A 19,771-nucleotide genomic window follows, 5' to 3' on the forward strand; every position below is an offset into this window, starting at 1 on the left:
TTTTTTTTTTTAAATTTTATTTTAAGGGAAGATACAATCCCTTATTTAACTTAGAGATCAGAGGATATTTATGTCTAGCTGCTGTGGGACAGGGAAGTAATCAATATGTAAAAATAACTTCTTTTAGGACAAAAAGAACATTGAAGCTAACAGATAGTAAAATGATGAAGAAAATTCTTATTTCAAATACGTGGAGTGAGCCCCTGGATCCAGCCCATCCTGAAATCATAACTACATCTGGACTTCTTAATTACATGAGTCAATAGCGACTTTTTTGCTTATTCCAGTTGATGTTATGTTCCTTTCATACAAACATAAGAATTTGCATTAGTATCAAGGTGTCATATATATATGTATATGTGTGTATATATGTATGTATGTGTATGTGTGTGTGTATGTATACACACACACACACATACACACACACACACACACACACACTAGTGGCCCACGAATGTGTGAAATTCGTACACATTAAAAGGGAATTAATTAGAGGAAATCTTTTAATATTGCTATTTGCCCTTTCTCTATAATAGAAGTGTCAGAGATGTAAGAAAATTAGTAAAACAAATATGAAAATCTCCCTCCTGTCAGAGTCTGGGGCACACTGCGGGACACAGTGTCAAGTCCCTGCCCACCTGCTCTTGCCTCAAATTGTGCGAGACCCAGACCCAGCCAGCCCCACCCCTGTCAAGCCCTGCAGGGCAGGAGGGTGCAGCCTCAGGTCCCCCGTCAAATGCCATAGGGTGGGGGGGCATGACCTCAGGTCCCCTGGCCCCGGCACTGGGGTGGGAGGCGCGGCCTCAGGTCCACCGCCCCTGGCGCTGGAGTAGGGGATGCAGCCTCAGGTCCCCCAGCCCCGGTGCTGGGGTGGGGGCCGCGGCCACAGGTCCCCGGCCCCGCCTCAGATCCCCCAGCCCTGCCTCAGATCCCCTGGCCCCAGCGCCAGGGCAGGGGATGCAGCCTCAGGTTCCCCAGCCCAACACCGGGGCAGGAGGTGCAGCCTCAGCACGAGGGCATGAGGGTGTGAGGGCATGATGACCATTTGCATATTAGCTCTTTATTATATAGGAGATATATATATATATGACTATGTTTTATATAATATCTTATATCTTATTATATTATAATCTCAGACAACTTAACACCAGAAAAACAACCCAATTATAAAGTAGTCAGAAGACCTAAATAGATAGTTCTCCAAGGAAGATATAAGGATGACCAATAGTTGCTCAGCATCACTAATCATCAGAGAAATGCACATCAAAACCACAATGAGATCACCTCACACCTGTCAGAATTGCTTTCATCAATAAATCAACAAACAGCAAGTGCTGGTGAGGTTGTGGAGAAAATGGACCCTCATGCACTGTTGTGGGGAATGCAGATTAGTGCAACCACTATGGAAAACAGTGTGGAGGTTCCTCTAAAACACTGAAAATGAAACTGCCTTATGACCCAGAGATTCCACCTTTGGGAATATATATGAAGAAATCCTAAACATTAATTTGGAAGAATACATACCCCCCTATGTTCATTGCAGAATTACTTATTGTAGCCAAAATATGGAAGCAACCTAAGTACTCCTCAATAGATAAGTGGATTAAAAAACAACAACTGTACTACTCGGCTATAAAAAAAGAATGAAATCTTGCCTTTTATGACAGCAAAGATAGATTTAGAGATTATTATGATAAGTGAAATAAGTCATACAGAGAAAAACAAATACCATATGAGTTCATTTATATCTAAAGAGCAAAGCAAACAAACAAACAAAATAGATACAGACTCATAGATACAGAGAACAAACTGACAGTATCAGGGGGATGGGCAGTTGGGAGGCTGGGTGAAAAAGTGAAGAGATTATGAAGTACAAATTGATAGCTACAGAATAGTCACAGAGATATAGGTTACAGAATAGGGAATATAGTCAACTAGGGGCCCAGTGCATGAAGCTTCATGCACTGGGGGTGGGTCCCTGAGCCCAACCTGCACCCTCTCCAATCCTGGAGTTTCTGTCTGTCTTTGCAATCATATGAGCAAATTTTCTGAGACCCCAACCCAGTTTGATTTGTTGCTCACAGAATAACAGAGGCATTATTTTCTTTGCTTCATTGGTGGAGATTTCCTGGAAGTTTTAGGATATCTTCCCTTTAATTTTTCCTAGACACTCTGATTTTACGTATGTCTCTCACCTTTGCTTTCCCTCCATCCCCCACCACAACAGTAACTTGCTCCAGGCTCACTTTGCTCTAGTGTCTAGGAGATCCATCTGCCACCAGAACTATGACTCCCAGCATTCCTGGTGCTCCCCACACTCTGGGCTTCTGCTTCCAGTCCTGGGGCTGCCACCAGAACTACTACTCCCAGAATTCCTGGTTTTCCCTTCCTGCTCTGTCTCAGTCCCACAGCCTCCTGCTCTGCCAAGTCCTCCAAGCCACCAGCTCTTCCTCTCTGCTCTCCATCTGGTGGCTTGGGGAGCCAAGTTCCCCAAGCCGCTCCACTTTTCGCCGGCTCTCCTGCTCTGCTCTCCACCTGGTGCTTGTGTATGCAAATTGACCTACTATCTTTGTTGGGTTAATTTGCATACTTACTTCTGATTGGCTGGTGAGCATAGTGGAGGTACGGTCAATTTACATGTTTCTCTTTTATTATATAGGATAATATAGTAATAATTATGCATGGGTCAGGTGAGTGCTTCAAGCACTGGGGGGAAGGGGCCCTCTGTAAAATACATGCTTTTCTAGATACTGTGCTATACATCTGAAACTAACACAGAATGGTTTCTAATATAGTCTGTAATTTGGAAAGAAAATAAAAACATATAATAATATATTATATCATATATGTATATTATAATATACCCTATTAATATTATATCATATTATAATAGATCATATATATACATATATATCCCCTACTTAGATGTGGGCTGGTATGAAAGAGAGTTTTATAACATTTCAAAAAATTAGACTGGTAAATGGCAAAATACTGTTGTAACTTGTGGACCAAAAACAAACAAAATGTCTTCATAGTGTTTTGTTGTCAAGTGGAACCTTTTGATTTGGAATTCATAAAAGGAGCCTGGATCTCTTGTAACAAATTATAGAAGATACCAAGGTTCAGGCCCTTGGAAGTGGGTGGGTATTGAACTTGATGAGTCAAGAACAGCTGATAACTGCCTTCAGCTGTCAGTGGTTGTGTCGTTTATAAAAAAGAAAGTGATCACAGACGAAAACCTGTGTAATGAACCAGTGCACTGAGACAGAAAAGACAACAATGTGTTCAAGCTTATCAGAGACTTCTGCTAGAAGCATCAAAACACAGTGTGCGCGGATTGATCTGTTCCGAGCATGCCCCCGCTAAGCTTGGGTAAATTTCAGATTTGTTCCCTGAGTAAGGAGCACCTTACAGCTTCACCACAGATTGTATGTTGCACACTCATGAAGAGGCTGCAACACCCATTCATCATAATCAAAGCACACTTTGCTTACAGTCATGAACATAGTCAGCACCAAGGAAGGGTGTGCTCTCGGTTATCATTGATTCCATCTGTTTCTTTCCTTTCCTTTCCTTTTCTTCTCCCTGAAGAAGTGAGGTGACTTCCTTAAAGATAATTACTTGCATTGTTTTCAAATGTGCAAAATGAAAATCTGTTTCCTTCTCAGTGAGACAATAGATTAGTTGACCTAGAAGTAAGTGTATAGCAGATAAACTCAAATACTTAAAAGGACTAAGTACACATTAGTCAAAACTGGGATGAAGATGATGGCTAGAGGGAAGCTCCATCATTTATTAGGAAACTCGATGTGGCTCTAAGGACTTGGAAAATGTGATTATTTCACTGCAATTTTTTTCAAAGGAAAGGGTAGTCATGAAAAAAGAAGAAATGCCCTCGGCATGTGAAGTGACTGCATGTGAAACATTTGTCGTCTCTTTGCATGGATGTTTCACATCAGTGTGTGTGTGTGGCGGGGGGGAAGTGGCGGGGGGATAAGTGATGAACCCTTTGCCAATATTGATGGGACAGATGCAGCACATGAAGTGTGAGATTTTACACTGTTGTGTCCCAAGTATTAGCATCTAGAACTGTGCCTGGCACATAGTAGGAGCTCAAAAATATTTTGTGAAAGGATAAGGGAAGAGCCCATTGTTGCACTAGAAGAGAATGATATTGAAATTTGAGAATGTCTAATATTGCAGAAATATCATCTTTGCAAAGATAGTGCTGCAAACCTGGGTACCAGACAGAATTAGCATCACTTGCACATCCAAGCAAAGACCTGGAACCACTTAAATGTGAGCAATGATGTGCACGTGTCTACTTCAACAAGGTTCCTCATTTTCCCCAAAGTAGTCATAGACAAAAGTTCTAACAGAAGAGGGATTGGCCTAGCAAAAAGCAAAATAAAGAATAGACAAGATATAGCAAGTTGGACAATGTTTCATGCATTATTAGAATTATCTTGAAAATGAAAGTAAAATATAAAGATAAATCTTTCATTGCTTACTCATGACATATCTAAAAGCTATAATTAACTAGTTCCTCAGGCATTTTTTAGGAAGAGTTATTAGGCCATCCTTGGAGACCCAAAAGTTGGGGTGTGGGGAAGGCTGCAGTAAGGTTAGGCACCAATGATGTGAAACAAATGAGCACTGAGGTCTAAAATTCACAGAAGCTGTCAGAAAGGAGAGGCAGATCCCTTGCAGGTTGTCATGCAATCCTTTCAGACAACCTCTGACCTTGCAGAGCCAATCTGAAGGAGTTGGGAGACTACACTTAGCTTCTGCTCCGTCCTTTGCCCTCTGCTTCTTGCTGTGCCAAGACCTCACTTAACCCTGGACTCTCATTCTCAGGATTCCACTGGGGGAGTCATAGGTTTCCACCTCCACAGGGAAGCCAGGCAGAAGCCAGGTAGCTGCCATGGGCTGGGCCTCTGCATTGGAGCGAGAGTGCTCAAGCGAGCTGGAGAGCCCAGAGTCAGGATGGTGGAAGCATGCACTAGCAGGGAGAAAAACAAAATGATTCTAGGTATTTGTTAACTTCAACCTCATGGACTGGTCTTAGCCCTAGAGATGAATGAATATAAGCCCAGTGCTGGAGCTATCTAAAATAGTAAGTGATCTTGTTTCATCTCCTTAGCCAGGTATAGCTGGGGGAGAAATCTTATGTATATCCCAGCCATTTCTCCATCCTTTTCATGGGCATCTCAAAAGGGAATGCACAGGAGTGGGCTTTAGATGGCCTATGAAAGCATCACGCTGGTGTACAGACGAGGGTACACTAGCCCATCTGAGTCTCAGGCCCCTCTCCCCATAAAAATTCAGGGACCACTCATTTGGCCCCAATGCACCAGGGTTTAATTTAATCTTCCTTTCCAAGACTGCACAATGAATTTCACATTTCTTTCTGTTATGCTACTCATTCTTGTAGGGAGTGGCTATAGTGTTAAGCCTCGGACTGACCTATTGGCAAAGCCACAAACAAGTCCCAGCTTAGAGGGCACAGGCCCCTTAGCATAATTAAGCTTGACCTTATGACACTCCCTAGATCAGCTGTGGGCAAACTACGGCCTGCAGGCCGGATCCGGCCTGTTCGGCTGTTCTATCCGGCCCCCGAAGCCGAAAGAGCGGAGGGTTCTCTTGCTCTCCCCTCCGCTCCTTTACTTTGAATTTATATTAGTTCACACAAACACTCCATCCATGCTTTTGTTCCGGCCCTCCGGTCCAGTTTAAGAACCCATTGTGGCCCTCGAGTCAAAAAGTTTGCCCACTCCTGCCCTAGATCCTTCCTGGGTAGCTAATGGGCTGTGGGAGGTGCAGCAAGTGCTGCCAAAATAAGTGAAACTCACAAGAATATTGTAACTAAGGTGACCACTACCTTGTTTACCTCTGACTATAAAATAAAGCATCAGCTTGCCTTCTGGATCTCTCTCTGTGGCCTTAGCCAGGCACAGGAGATCCACCTCCTAGACCCAGCTTATTCTCTTTGTCCGTCTTCTTCAATCCTTCGCCACCCTCCCTCAGGCTTGCCAAACCCTTGGCTGTGCTGGCACGGCACAATTCTACATGGCATTTCTCTTTTTACCTGCCAAATCTCTCCTTTTTAATTATTCCCTGCTAAGTATAATGGGTGGCTAGCTCATGGTGGGTCAAACAATAGCTTTGTGAATGTTGCTGAGGGGAAAATAATGTCTGAGGTGAGGAAGATGAAGTTTCTACTCTGTGACAGTGGCTGTCTCACACCTGAAGTGTTGGTTTTCATTCTGGGAACCACACTAAATACACTTTGACAAACAAATGGTGTTCAAATGGCAAGAATGAGGGAAAACAAATATACTTTTAGGAAAAATTAAGGAACTGGGGCCCAGAGAAGAAAATGAACGAGAGGACATGAAGGTAAAATGGGTATATTTGAAGAAGTATCCAGTGAAGAAGGTAAGACGGTTTTCCCCGCAGTAATTTTCAGTTTGAATATATCTCACAATAAATTAAGATTAGTTGGTAAAGACCAGATTCCTCCTCAAATAAATGGAAACACATTCTTTATAGGACATAGTAAAATCCCAGTCACTAGAGGGTTACTGAGGTCTTGCAAAAGCATCCCAATAGGATGTTGTGGAGGAGGAACCCGTAAGGGAAGGGCCCTGGCCAAGTTCAGCCTGCTTGCTGCTGTTGTTATTGGGACTTACCTCAGCCTTTCATTTACATATTGTCTATACCTGCCTTAATTCTCTAGACATCTGAGCAGTTGCAATTGAGACTATATGGCTCCAACACCCTATACTACTTACTATCTGACTCTTTAAAAAAGTTTGCTGATCTCCACTGTAGAAGAAACTCAAGTGTGCACACTAAGAAAGGCCCTGAGAGGTTAAATTTTCTGACTTTGGCTTGCTGATTTGTTAAAAGAGGGTAATCTCTATTTGGAAGCAATGGAGAAGAAAATGATTTAATTTCTAAAAATATTTTGCAGAAACACACCCTTATGAATAAGTACTATAAAGGGAATTATAGCTTGATGGAGAATTTATGGATTACCTCATTAAAATAATCATGAGTGGGAGGCATTAATATTCCAAGTTTAACTGTTCATAATAGCTACTGCAAAGTCATTTTCATGATCATCAACAAAATATTATTACCTTGTTCTTTCTGCAATACATGGAAGAATTTCAGATCTCATCTCTGTAATGTATGCATACAAAGCACATTGGTGGAGGGAAGCAAGTCAGAGGAAGATGCAATTTTTAAGAAATAAATGATAGATCTTTGTATAATAAAGCATACTCCAATTTTTATAGAACCTTATTCATAGTCCTGGAATACGTTTGAAAGGTTCAGGCATGTTTTTACTGTACCTGAAGTCAAGTAAGCCCTTTAATTGCAAACATTATGTTCATTTCCATATGCTCATAACTTCCAAGATGGTGAGTAGCAGACATTTTGCAAGATTTATTGGAGTGTTATTTCCTGTAGGCATTCGTTTGTTGAGTTTTTATGTTGTGAATGCATTTCTAATTGGGATTATTTACATAGGCATCTGGGCCCAGTTAGGGGTGGAAGAGAGAGACAGGGAGACTCAGGTTTAGCTGATTTTCCATTTGAGTTAACATTTTCTGCAGTGGAGTCCAGTTCACATTATATCATTTCTGACACTGTTTTGGTGTGACAGAGGCAGCTTTAATGGTTCCTTCTGGCTCTTAGTGTCTATAATTCCATATCACAACAAAATTTATCTTTACAAACCCCTGGGTAAAGGAAAAAGGAGGAGAATATAAAGAGTCTACAAACCACTCGTTTAGATGGAAGATTTGTTGATTTTGCCAGTTGGATTGGAATGGGAAGGAAAGAACAAATCTAAATAAATGAAATTTATTATTTTTATTTATATTTTACATTTATTGTTGACACTATTACAGATGTCCCCATTTATCCTCCCTTTACCCACCTCTACCCAGTATCTGCCACCCTCCCACCAGCCATCATCACACTGTTGTTTGTGTTCATGGGAAATGCATATATATCTTTGGGTAATCCCTTCACCTTCCTTTATCCAGTTTCCCCCATTCCCCTCCCCTCTGATTCTTGTCAGCCTGTTCCATGTATCCATACCTCCGTTTGTATTTTGTTGGTCAGTTTACTTTGTTCATTAGATTCCACATATGAGTGAAATCACATGGTACTTTTCTCTGACTGACTAATTTCACTTAGCATAATGTTCTCCAGGTCCGTCCATGCTGTCACGAAGGGTAAACATTTCTTCTTTTTCATGGCCAACCAGTATTTCATTGTGTAAATGCACCATAGCTGTTTAATCCACTCATCTACTGATGGACACTTGGGTTGTTTCCAAATCTTGGCTATTGTAAATAACACTGAAATGAACATAGGGGTGCATATATTCTTTCTGATTGGTGTTTTGAGATTCTTAGGATATACAGTAGATCCTCGGGTTACATTGGAGATCCGTTCCTATGACGCGACGTAACGTGATTTTCGCCGTAAGTCGGAACTCACCTACATAAGCACCTACGTCACTCACATGGAGCACATGCACAGCAGTAATGAAGTGAAACAGTAAAAAAATAAATAAATAAATAAAACAAAGATAATAATTCCTGACCTTTACTGTGGTAAATAAATAATAAAAAACATAAAGCACATATGGATATTCGTCGAAATAATGGAACTTTTTTTTTTTTTTTTTACAAATAAATAGGAGATGGCGATGTAACCACGAAACGACGTACGTGGAATCCAACATAACCTGAGGACTGTCTGTATTCCAAGAAGTGGGACAGCTGGGTCAAAAGGAAGTTCCATTCTTAATTTTTTGAGAAAACCCGATACTATTTTCCATAGTGGCTGCACCAGTCTTCAATCCCACCAACAGTGCATGAGTTTTTCAAATACTGACTGTGCCCATTCCTGTGGGGACCTTCATAAAATAAAGATTTTAAAAAAATAGTTCATACAGAGATTTTGTCTGGAAACTATTACTACACATTCATAATTTGGGCATTCCTCCTCCAAGTCAGCTACTAAAACAAATTCCTTTGCAAACACCACTGTCAGTCTAGATATCTATCTTGCCTGAAATAGTTGGGCAATTCCAACTAAACAAATAAAGAATAAAGAATGACAACAAAAATCGCGTTTATAAGTCTAAGTCTACAATGGACTGAATAGTTCTCACTCTGGGGTCTTCATTGGCAAATATCTCACAGAAGAGGAACAGAAACATCTGATAGGAAGGAAGGGGGACTGACTAGGAAGAGACAAGTGAAGAAGAGGACAGGGACAGGGCCTGCAGAAACTGGAGTTATCTATCCATTTATCCATTCTGGTGATGTGCATTTAGCAGGAGTTATGGTTAAGACAGAAGCGTTTAATGGTGGCAGAGAAGTAAGCATATACCAAGTGTCAGCTCGGGAAAGAGGAATTTCCTCTCCTGACTGCAATTTTTAACCCTGAGGCCATCTAGTTTTTCAATGTCCTTGTGCAGTCTATGCTAAAAAGCAATGGAAAGTTACAAATGCAGGACCTGCCCCACATTCTGCCCTGTTGTGTGAGATATTGTGTGCTTTGTTTATCAATTGTGACATAACAGACAACCCCCAAATGGAGTGGCTTAAAGCAATAACAATCCATTCATTCTTATGATGCTGAGCTTGGCTGATTGGTTCTTCTCCATGTGGTGTTGGCTGAGGCTCCTCATATGGTTTATTCTGCTGGGAGCTTATAGGCCTGGAACATTCTAGATGTTCCTCCAAGGTCTGGGATCTTGGTTCTGGCTGTTGTCTATTCTACATGTGGCCTATTGTGGTCTTCCTGGTCTGTTCTTATTCAGTAGCTCAGATCCATACAGTTTTAAATGAAAGCAAAAGTTGACACTGAACACACCTCTTAAAGGGCTAGTCTTCGATCTGGAACAGGGCTATTTCTGCCACATCTATTAGTTATATAATGCCAGTGTAAACACACTCAGTCACTTGATACAATTTTCTGTATTATATATTTGAGCTTTCTTTGGAGATAATCTACTACACTCTGGTTAATGGAAGAGTTCAGAAAATACCAAATTGCAATTATATAAAACTATTTTCCATGTCTATGTTTTATTTAGGGAGTGGGTAAAAGATGTTTCAATGTATAGGAAGAAGACCAAATAGAGACTTGGTTCTGTGGAGTTTGAAGAATGAAAATGGGGAAATTAGAGACGCTCCCTGCAGTCACAGAAGTTTGGAAAATGCTTGAGTGGACTTAGGCAAACAAAAACTCCTTACTTCTCAGACCTGCAGAATTTCTGCAGGACTTCTTAGAGCTTATAATCCCATATAATAAAAGGCTAATATGTAAATAGACCAAACAGCGGAACAACCGTAACAACCGAACAACTGGTCGCTATGAAGTGCGCTGACCACCAGGGGTTGTGCGCGGAACATGGCGGGCGTCGGCGTGGCGGAATGGTGGAGCAGGTGAGTGAGGGCACCAGACCAAGGCAGGGTACCAGTTGCTGTGATTGGGGCAAGCCTCTGGTGGTTACTGAAAATTCTTTGCTCCAGCGCATGCCGCAGTCCAGCCCTGCACTCACACCTGCTGCCAGCACCGGCCCCGCTTGCACCCACTGCTGGCACCAGAGCCACCGCTCACACCCACTGCCATTGCTCAGCACTGTCAGTGGGTGCGAACAGCAGCTGCTGGCTCTGATTGCCCCTCAGGGCTTCTCCACCTCCCCTGACTCCTGAGGGAAGATTGGGGCTAGCAGCCGTCTCTTGCACCTGCTGCCAGCAATGGCCCCGCTCGCACCCACTGCTGGTGCCAGAGCTGCTGCTCACACCCACAGCCAGTGCCAGCCCCACTCGCACCCGCAGCCAGTGCCCAGCACCGGTCCCAATCGCTCGGCGCCATCAGTGGGTGCGAGCAGTGCTGCTGGCCCTGATCACCAATGAGGGCTTCTCTACCTCCCCCTGCTCCTGAGGGGCGATCGGGGCAGCAGCAGCCACTCACACCCACTGCTGGCACCGGCCCCAATCACTCTGCACTTCCAGCGGGTGTGAGTGGGGCCAGTGCCATCAGTGCGTGGGAGTGGCGGTGGGAGCGGGGCTGCTGGCAGACAGGGAACTTGAGGCCGTGGCGGTAGGAGCCAGGCAACAGTGCAGAAGATGGGTTGAGACCCACCCCTGTGCCTACTGCAGCCTTGCGGCCCACAGTCCCTTTCAAGGTGCACGAATTCAAGCACTGGGCCTCTAGTATGCTATAATATGCATTATTCTCTTAAAAATAATTAATATATGATAAAGTATTCTTAAATGCATTTGATCATAGATCTCTTTTTTTCATAGAACACTTTAAGGGATGCCCAAATTATGAAGTGTTCTATGAAAAGCATTCTGGGAAATGCTGAAGCAGCATGAGATAGGGCCAGATAAATGCTATCCAGCACATGCTCTCCGAGGCCTTAGAGAAGTAAGGAAAGGAATGGGAAAGCCCAGGGAGTATAATGGAACATGGAGGAAAATGCCCTGAATTGGGAGTCAGAACACCTTCATTTCTAGCCCTACTGAGTGTCACTGAGTCAGTGACTTCATCTTTCCAATCCTCAGGCTTAGGGAACAGAATAATAGTGATACACTTCACACAGATGGGTCAAGGGTCCAACTGAGATAGAAAATGTGGTTTTGTGTGAGGTATAGTTTCTAAGTTTTTCATTATGAGAGTACTGTTTTTATTATTTTTCTGTTAACCCTATGATCTAAGTTTGCTTACCAAAAATAGTCAAGTAAAGATATGAGGGTAAACCTGGTCCACTGTAAGTATTTATGCACATCTTAGTTTAATTTTAAAAATTGATTTTAGAGAGAGGAAGGGAGAGAGAGAGAGAGAGCGACAGAGAGAGAGACAGAGAGAGGGACATAAATGTGAAAGAGAAACATCAACTGGTTGCGTCCCTCACACTCCTGACATGGGATTGAACCCACAACCTAGGCATGTGCCCTGATTGGGAATCCATCCTACCATCTTTTGGATGACACTCCAACCAACTGAGCCACCCAGCCAGGGCAGTTTAATTTTTTAATTAACAACTTTTAAGGCAAATTCCATCTTTGGTCTCTCTGGTGGCAGCATTATCACAAGACATTACAGTGTTAATTTAGAAGAGGGTAATTAGATTTCCTACTGGCCAATTCTTTTAACTCTTTGTTTTGAAATCTGCTCTTCTCTTCATCTTTATTCTTGACACTGCTTTCTACAAAAGAGCATGACAAGGAGGGGAGAAGATAGCAGTCATCTCAAACCACAATGGTCTGGAGGCACGCTTTAAAAGTGGTGTAAAGAAAACTTTTAAAAACTGTAAATTACTGGTCCAGCCTGGGTGGCTCAGTGGCTGAGCATCAACCCATGAACTAGGAGATAGTTGCGACTCATGACATGCCCTCTGAGGCCTAGCTCAATTCCCCATTAGGGCATGTGCCTGGGTTATGGGGCTAGATCCTCAATGTGGGGCGTGCAGGAGGCAGGGGATCAATAATTCTCATTATTGATATTTCTTTCTCTCTCCCTCTCCTTTCCCCTTCTCTAAAAATCAACGAAAATATGTTTTAAAAAAAACACAACCCAAAACCCAAAAACATGTTAATTATTGGCCCTTGTACCCATGCCAGTGATTTTACCTTCCACATTGCTACCAGGAAACATGAGTATTTTCTTTCCTTCCTTCTCTCCCTCCCTTCCTTCCTCTCTAGCACATCTCTGTCAATCTTGAAGGGTATATTCATTCCACTCCGTAAGACCAGTTTCCTTCATGTCCTGAAGTGAGCTGCGTCAAGACTTTGAATAGTTTTGTTAGCATCATCTGCCATAAGAGAATCTGATACTTGCCATTATTGAACAGTCCTTTGCCTTGTGAAATCTCGAAGCGAAAGTTGCATGAAAGCTGAAATCAGGTCCTGAGGTATTTCAAACTCAGCCTTGGCATACAGCAGGAGCTTGGTACTTTTTGTGGGATGTGTTTACAGGAGAATGTGGGACCTACAGTTATTTGTCCTATAATATGGTAGGAAAACAAATTCCACGGTGTATTTTTTTTTAGAGACTGAAGAATGTATATTACCATCTTAAGGTCTCTGACACGCTGAGCCAAGAAACATTTCTCTCACTATAACTCAGAATTGTCACATGGCTGCCTCCCAATACCCAGGATGGGGAAATGCAGAGGGGACTGGAAAACCTGCTCGAAAGTTTCCCAGAATTCTGCAGCTCATCAATTCAATTATTAGAAATTCAGTCTTTTCCCGAATTTGTCTTATTTTTGTTTAATACTTTCTGCAAATGCTATAACCCCTTACTTCCCCCCCCCCAAAAAAAAAAAATTCTTGGCCTGCTTGGATCCAGCAATTAGGATATAATTTATAATTGTGTGTGGGGTGGTTTTCAAATTTTTCATTATCAAATTACTGTCTTTATTAATCTCATGCTCTGAGTTTACTTACCAAATAAACTGCATTTATTAATAGCTCATTGGCTTCCTTAGATTGTTAGGTGTTTCACTCAGAGCCTTACAGAGACTGCATATAATTTCAACCCAAAATTAAAATAAAATAAAACGTGTGATTGTTTTATTAGTTAAACTGTACAATCTAGTTAGAAGCAGTTTTTTTAAAACATGAAATACAGCTTAGAAACCCAAATTCAGGCTGTGGGAATCACCAGGCATCCGGAGCAGTGGTTCTCAGCTTTGCACGTTGGAATCTTCCAGAGAGCCTTGGAGAAGAAGGGTCGATGCCGAAACCTCATCCCGAAGCATTTCAACCTGAATCTCTGAGATAGTATTTTTTAAAGGTCCTTCAGATTATTCTCAGTTGCAACAGAGATTAAGATTCTCAACCCCTGCTAATACAAATTATTTAAATCACACAGATGAGACACATTTTCATAAAGATGGAGTTACCTGCTTTGACAAAGACAGTTAAACGCACTGCCCAGTAATGGGTCAGCTCATTCCGGGTCATTTTTCTCTTTGAAAAAAATTAGTTTTTTGGTTTTATCTCCTCTCTTGTGTTGTTTTATCATCTTTATTGTAAATTAAACCTTCTTGGAGCAATTGTGGGATGTAAGTGGATGTTAGAATTTAGAATTTGGATAAGAACCCAGAAACTAACTCTTCTTAGCTACATTAATTACTTAGGGCAACTTATTTAACTTCATCTCTCTCACATTTAGTTTCAACATTTTTTATCCCAATCAAAATACCTGTGTCACAGGCTTCTGTGAAGGAATAAACAATAAAATACAAGCCAAAACAGCCATAACAGTTTCAGGTACATAATCAATACTCAATAAATGGTAGTTGATTCTAGATTATTAATTTCAATATAGCTCTTTTTATTTTTAGGATAAGTGCCAATGATATGCTTCAAAATTAAGCAGGTAAGACACAGAGTAGAAAACTTTATTTTAGTTAGAATACTGAAATTGTAGCAATGTATTTTGATAAATAAGTGACATTTCACTCTACCTTACCAAATATTACCAGATAAATTAATGATTATTTATTAATGTGGTTATTTTTATTTTTTTAAATATATTTTATTGATTTTTACAGAGAGGAAGGGAGAGGGATAGAGAGTTAGAAACATCGATGAGAGAGAAACATTGATCAGCTGCCTCCTGCACACCCCCTACTGGGGATGTGCCTGCAACCAAGGTACATGCCCTTGACCGGAATCGAACCTGGGACCCTTCAGTCCGCAGGCCAACGCTCTATCCACTGAGCCAAACTGATTAGGGCAGGTTGTTATTTTTTTGATAGAAACATTTGCATGGTTCAGTCTGAGAAACTAACCTTTGTTCTTATGGCTCCTCATGATCTGGGATTAGTAGGAGTGACATTAATGATCTTCCTTTTACATTTAATACAAATTTGAAGAAGGACACGATATTGACTGAATATATGCATAGTCTAAGAAGGTTAAACAAAACAATTTCTTAGTCATATGTTAATACATGTAGATCTGTAATTTTTTTATTCAGTTTGTTTTTTAGTTAATTTTTATTTTTCCACTATTTGAGAAATTTTCAATTTTCTGAAGACAAATCTCTAAATCCTTTATACTGTCATTTTATTGCTTAGTAAGTAGAAAAGTCCTGCCTCTCCATGATTTATTAGTATGTGCTTCTTATTTAAAATATATCTTTCTGAATTTTACATTATAATTTAATCTATTTGGAATTAATTTTAACACATGTTCTGATACAAGGAACCATTCTGATTTTTAATACCAGTGGTCAGAAACTATTTGGCATATACAAGTAATTTTGAATCCTTTTCACGTTATTTATGCCATTTTATTAAGCCAGTCAGAGAAAGATAAGTATCCCATGACCTCACTCATGTGGAATCTAATGAACAAAATAAACTGATGAAGAAAAATAGATCTAGAGACACAGATGCATGAAACAGACTATGGAACCTCAGTGAAGGCAGGGGAAGGTGGGTGGGTGGCAAGAGACCAACCAATGAACTTGTATGCATATATGCATAACCCATGGACACAGACAATAGGGTGGTAAAGGCCTGGGGTGGGGGGCCGGGGCAGTCTAGAAGAGATCGATGGGGGAAAAAGAGGGACATATGTAATACTTTCAACAATAAAGATTTTTTAAAAAAATAAAGTAGGTTTATGGAGATAATATATAAAGTCAGCATGGCACACAAGGTTCAGACATAACTCCCTTCTCTGACATGCAGCCCACCACCCTACATTGGTTATTTGTTCATAGAAAGCATACGCCAGTACAACAGGGAACATCCACCTGATCCCTGATTCTGCTATGTCTCTGCATTTGGAACCTGATATTCTTATACCCACTGATGCCTCCTCTTCAACTGGTAAATTTATAAAGAAGAGGAAGGGAGGACAAATACTGCCTGTCAGACATTTCCTACATGCCTGACAATATTCGTAATTATTTCTGTATCGTTTTATTCTCACATTTTTTGAGTGGAATTCTCTTCCTATTTTCATACCAGACATTCTAAAATTTCTAGATGTTGAGAATTTGGCCAAGTCATGCAACTGGCCAGGCGTCAAAGGGGATTTTTTTTTTTATCATGTAACTCGTCTTAAGCCAAAGCCCACTTCCTTATAGTCAATATTATTTTGCTTCTCATTTTAGCAACTTCACACAGTCTGCTTGTCAGCTCGGACTTCTCTAGTCATCCACACTCCAACATACACATATTACTAGGCATCACTTATATTGCATGTACTATACTATGGGTGTTGGTACCCACTCACTTAAAATTTATGAGGTTCTTCATAAAAGGTGTGTTCAGCAATCAGCATGGGGCTGGATACAGACTATATATGGTAACGATATATATAGGATAGATGGATGGATGGATGGATGGATGCAATTTGATCACACAGTTATTGCCTGCTATTATTTTGCTTTCTATTTTAGCTATATTACACCTTTCAGAATAAAATGCATTATAATGCATATATCATCCAAAATGGTTTAAAATGTGTTTTTTTTTTACTTTTAATTAAGGTGTAGAGTTACAGTTGTGTGAGTGATAGCATATCTCTGCAAGAGACAAATTCTATTCTCTTTAAGCATACAGTGAAAAGTTTACATAGGAATTGTTTCTAAGCTATGAAATTATTTACTGCTGCAGTGAAGAGAAAACAAAATCAATTTCCCTCCCAAAATTTATGAGTGGTCTAGATAGAGCTTAGGTACTACATCTCTCAAGGAGATCTTTCTATAGACCCTTGCTGTGGCTGTATTTCTTTTGAATTACACTTTACATTTCCTAATCAGCTCTATCCAGACATAAAGGTAAAATTTATGATAAAAACAGAAAAGCCAAAATCTTTGATTTTCATTGTTTTGAATAAAACACTTGATGACAAAATTGTGCAACAGTAGCTTTTCCCCATTAATCGTGTTATTTCTATATTTTTTTGTAAGTTGGAAAAATAAAAGTGAATTTTTTACATGTTATTCTGTCAAGTCTAAGGCAAGGAAAGTTTCCTGCATACCTAGCATCAGAAACACATTTTTAAACATTTCATTATCCATACTCTCCTTTTCCTGCACACTCATTGTAGTATATTTGATATTAGAAAAAAGGAACAAGAATTTACTTTATCATCACTAATGCTCTAATGTTATAAATTTGGTCTAGATTACATCTCTGACAAAGACAGGTTAGATATGTTAGAGAAAACTATTCCCACTTTTCATTATGAATACGGAAAATTCACGGATAGCAAAAAACACTCTAAGAGTTGACTTAGAATCAATCCATTTTACAATAAAAAAATTACTCAATGGCATGGCCATGTTGTCCTGGATAAAACTTCCATTTGACTCGGCGGACTTACTGAAGCAATCTTCCCTCTGCATCCTGGGAGCTCACCATCATCCAAGCCTTTGAAGGCCTGAGTAGAAGAAAAAGTTGGGGGCAGGATGAATTCCCCTTTGCCTGAGTAGGAGCATCCATCTCCTCTTTCTTGCCTCCACTGTTCCTGGCTCTCAGGCTCCCAGACTTGCACTGAATTACACCACTGGGTTTCCTGGGTCTCATCTGTACACAGCAGACGGCAGGACTTCTCAGGCTCTCTAATTATGTGATCCAGTTGCTTATAATAGATCTGCTTAATCAGTCTCTTATTGTCTCTATTTCAGTGGAAAACTAAAACATGATGCATTCTCATGCAGAAAAGCACTGTGTGATGCTAAACTGCCTGGTTGAAACCCTGGCAGGGATTGGAGACCTATCCAATTACCTCTCTCCTAAATCCAACCCTAGAGCTCCTCAACTCGACAGACTATAGTAGAAAAGCATGAATTAAGTCCCATCACTTCCTTCTAAAGGGGTGGAAATGGAGACTGAGAGAAGTTAATGGTCCAGCCTGAAATGGGAGACTTATTAAGTCAAGCTTTTGTACGTTAGTTTCCAATTTGCGAACTTTGAAAATAAAGTTAAAGTATCATTTCCAATGGGAAGAAACTGGAAACATGGGAATCATATCGCTGTGCAATAACTTAATAATTTTAGGAGGGGAAAAGAGGTCTCTTTTGTTCCAACCTTCTAATTCTCAGGACAGAGATTTTAATGTGGAGAATACAGATAACCTAATTTTTCATTCCATGCCACAAATCATAGAATAATTTAATATGCTCTAAGTCATTTGTAAAAATGGCCTAGGCCCTATGGGATATAAAGTAGCTATTTTAAAACCACATGAGTGAGGCAAAGTCTATTCCTGTCCATTGCTGGTCTCACTGTAATATGCGTAATATTTGTTTCAGTCAGATATTTTATGAAGGGAAGGTCTGTTTGTCCTCTCATTGGCTCTTTAGGATAATATTCTATTTTATTTTTTAAATAACAAATAATATTTTATTTGTACCATTAAATGTCTGAATTTTAAACAGATTCTAGGACTGGGGGGTTCATATCCATCAGTGCATTCAATTTTAGCACCTGTCTCATCCCCAGAACTGCAACCTTCACCATGAAGCTCCATGAGTTTCCCCAGTTCAAATTTGGGCTTCTTTAGCATTTTGACTTTTCTAACAAGACATCATGGAGCAAATAAATAGGTTGGCAAGCCTTTTCTATGTCTTTTCCAATGCTGTCTGGAATCAATGTACTGACCGCTTCTTTCAGGTCATTTGTCTGCACCTCTCAGGTCATGATTTCCATCATCTTCTTCCAGATTTGATGAACCTGTTGATGCTGAGCATAAGAGGTCTTCTGAATCTGATTGCTGCATTTTTAAAAAAATTATTTTTCAGTAAAGCCAACACAGAATAGATGAAGCAAATAAACATTGGTAGTCTGGACATCAACATGACCTTCAATCATGGTCTGCCATTTTTTCACCATGGAGCACATTTTGTCACAGGTAAGCTCCATGCCATGGAAATTAATCTGGCAGTTTTTGCCCCAAACATCTTCAGCGATTTTCTTGAATTTTCTAAGTGCAACTTCATCATTCTGTAGCTCAGCTAAGCTCACTTCAAAAACACAACTCTTGATACCATCAGAGGTAAGCTTGGTTCCTTGGGTTCTCATAACTAGTGTTTTTCCAGTATTTCTTACACTGAACAAAGCTGGGGCTTCCACATCACAGCAATCTTCCTTAGGAAATGGATCAACCACTTCTCAGCTCCCTTCTTGCTGCCTTTTGTAAGGAACTGTTCTTGCTGACTGCCATGGTGCTGCTCAAGAGTGCCCACAGGGTCTGTTTTCTTCATGTACCAGTATATACAGATGGCCCAGAGTGTTTTTTGTTTGTTTGTTTTCCCTTTGTTTTTGGTACTTGACAATAACCAGAGCACATGGATTTATTTTGGCCTCATAGTTCATTTCAGTGCGGGTCAGCCTCCCTTTCAAAGTCGATGGGACTCTCCCTGTTGCAGGGTTCAACTTTGCTGTACAAGAAGTGATTGTTTACTCTCTCCAGCTCCTGGTTCTCTGATGCTGTGTGTGGTTGGACAGGATGAAAATTTCTAGCTGGATGAGCCATTGCAAGAGTTCTTTATCACCAAGACCATGACACCACTTTTACTTATGACTTTTTTCTACCTTCAGGAATGCAATTGTCCATCATTTTAGTTTACTTCCTGCCCAATAGTTTTCTTGAAGTTTCACACTTACCTTAAAAAGGAAAATTTCTATGGAGGGGTATTAAAAGTAGCAGCATTTGGGAGACCCATTCCCCCCCGCCCCGCCCCGCCCCGCTTT

At 40.6% G+C, this 19,771-nt stretch overlaps 1 pseudogene across 1 annotated transcript; it reads right to left on the reverse strand.

Annotated features, from left to right (window-relative positions):
- Positions 1 to 4,326: 4,326 nt before the first annotated feature.
- Positions 4,327 to 19,241, reverse strand: LOC308236017 (small ribosomal subunit protein eS1-like; annotated as a pseudogene). The gene is made up of 2 exons: positions 18,432 to 19,241; positions 4,327 to 4,392 (listed from the first exon to the last, which is right to left on the reverse strand). The product of its transcript is annotated as a small ribosomal subunit protein eS1-like (transcript).
- Between the last annotated feature and the right edge of the window lie 530 nt (positions 19,242 to 19,771).

Source organism: Plecotus auritus (genome assembly GCF_963455305.1).
Source record: "Plecotus auritus genome assembly, chromosome: 10".
NCBI classification, from domain to species: Eukaryota; Metazoa; Chordata; class Mammalia; order Chiroptera; family Vespertilionidae; genus Plecotus; species Plecotus auritus.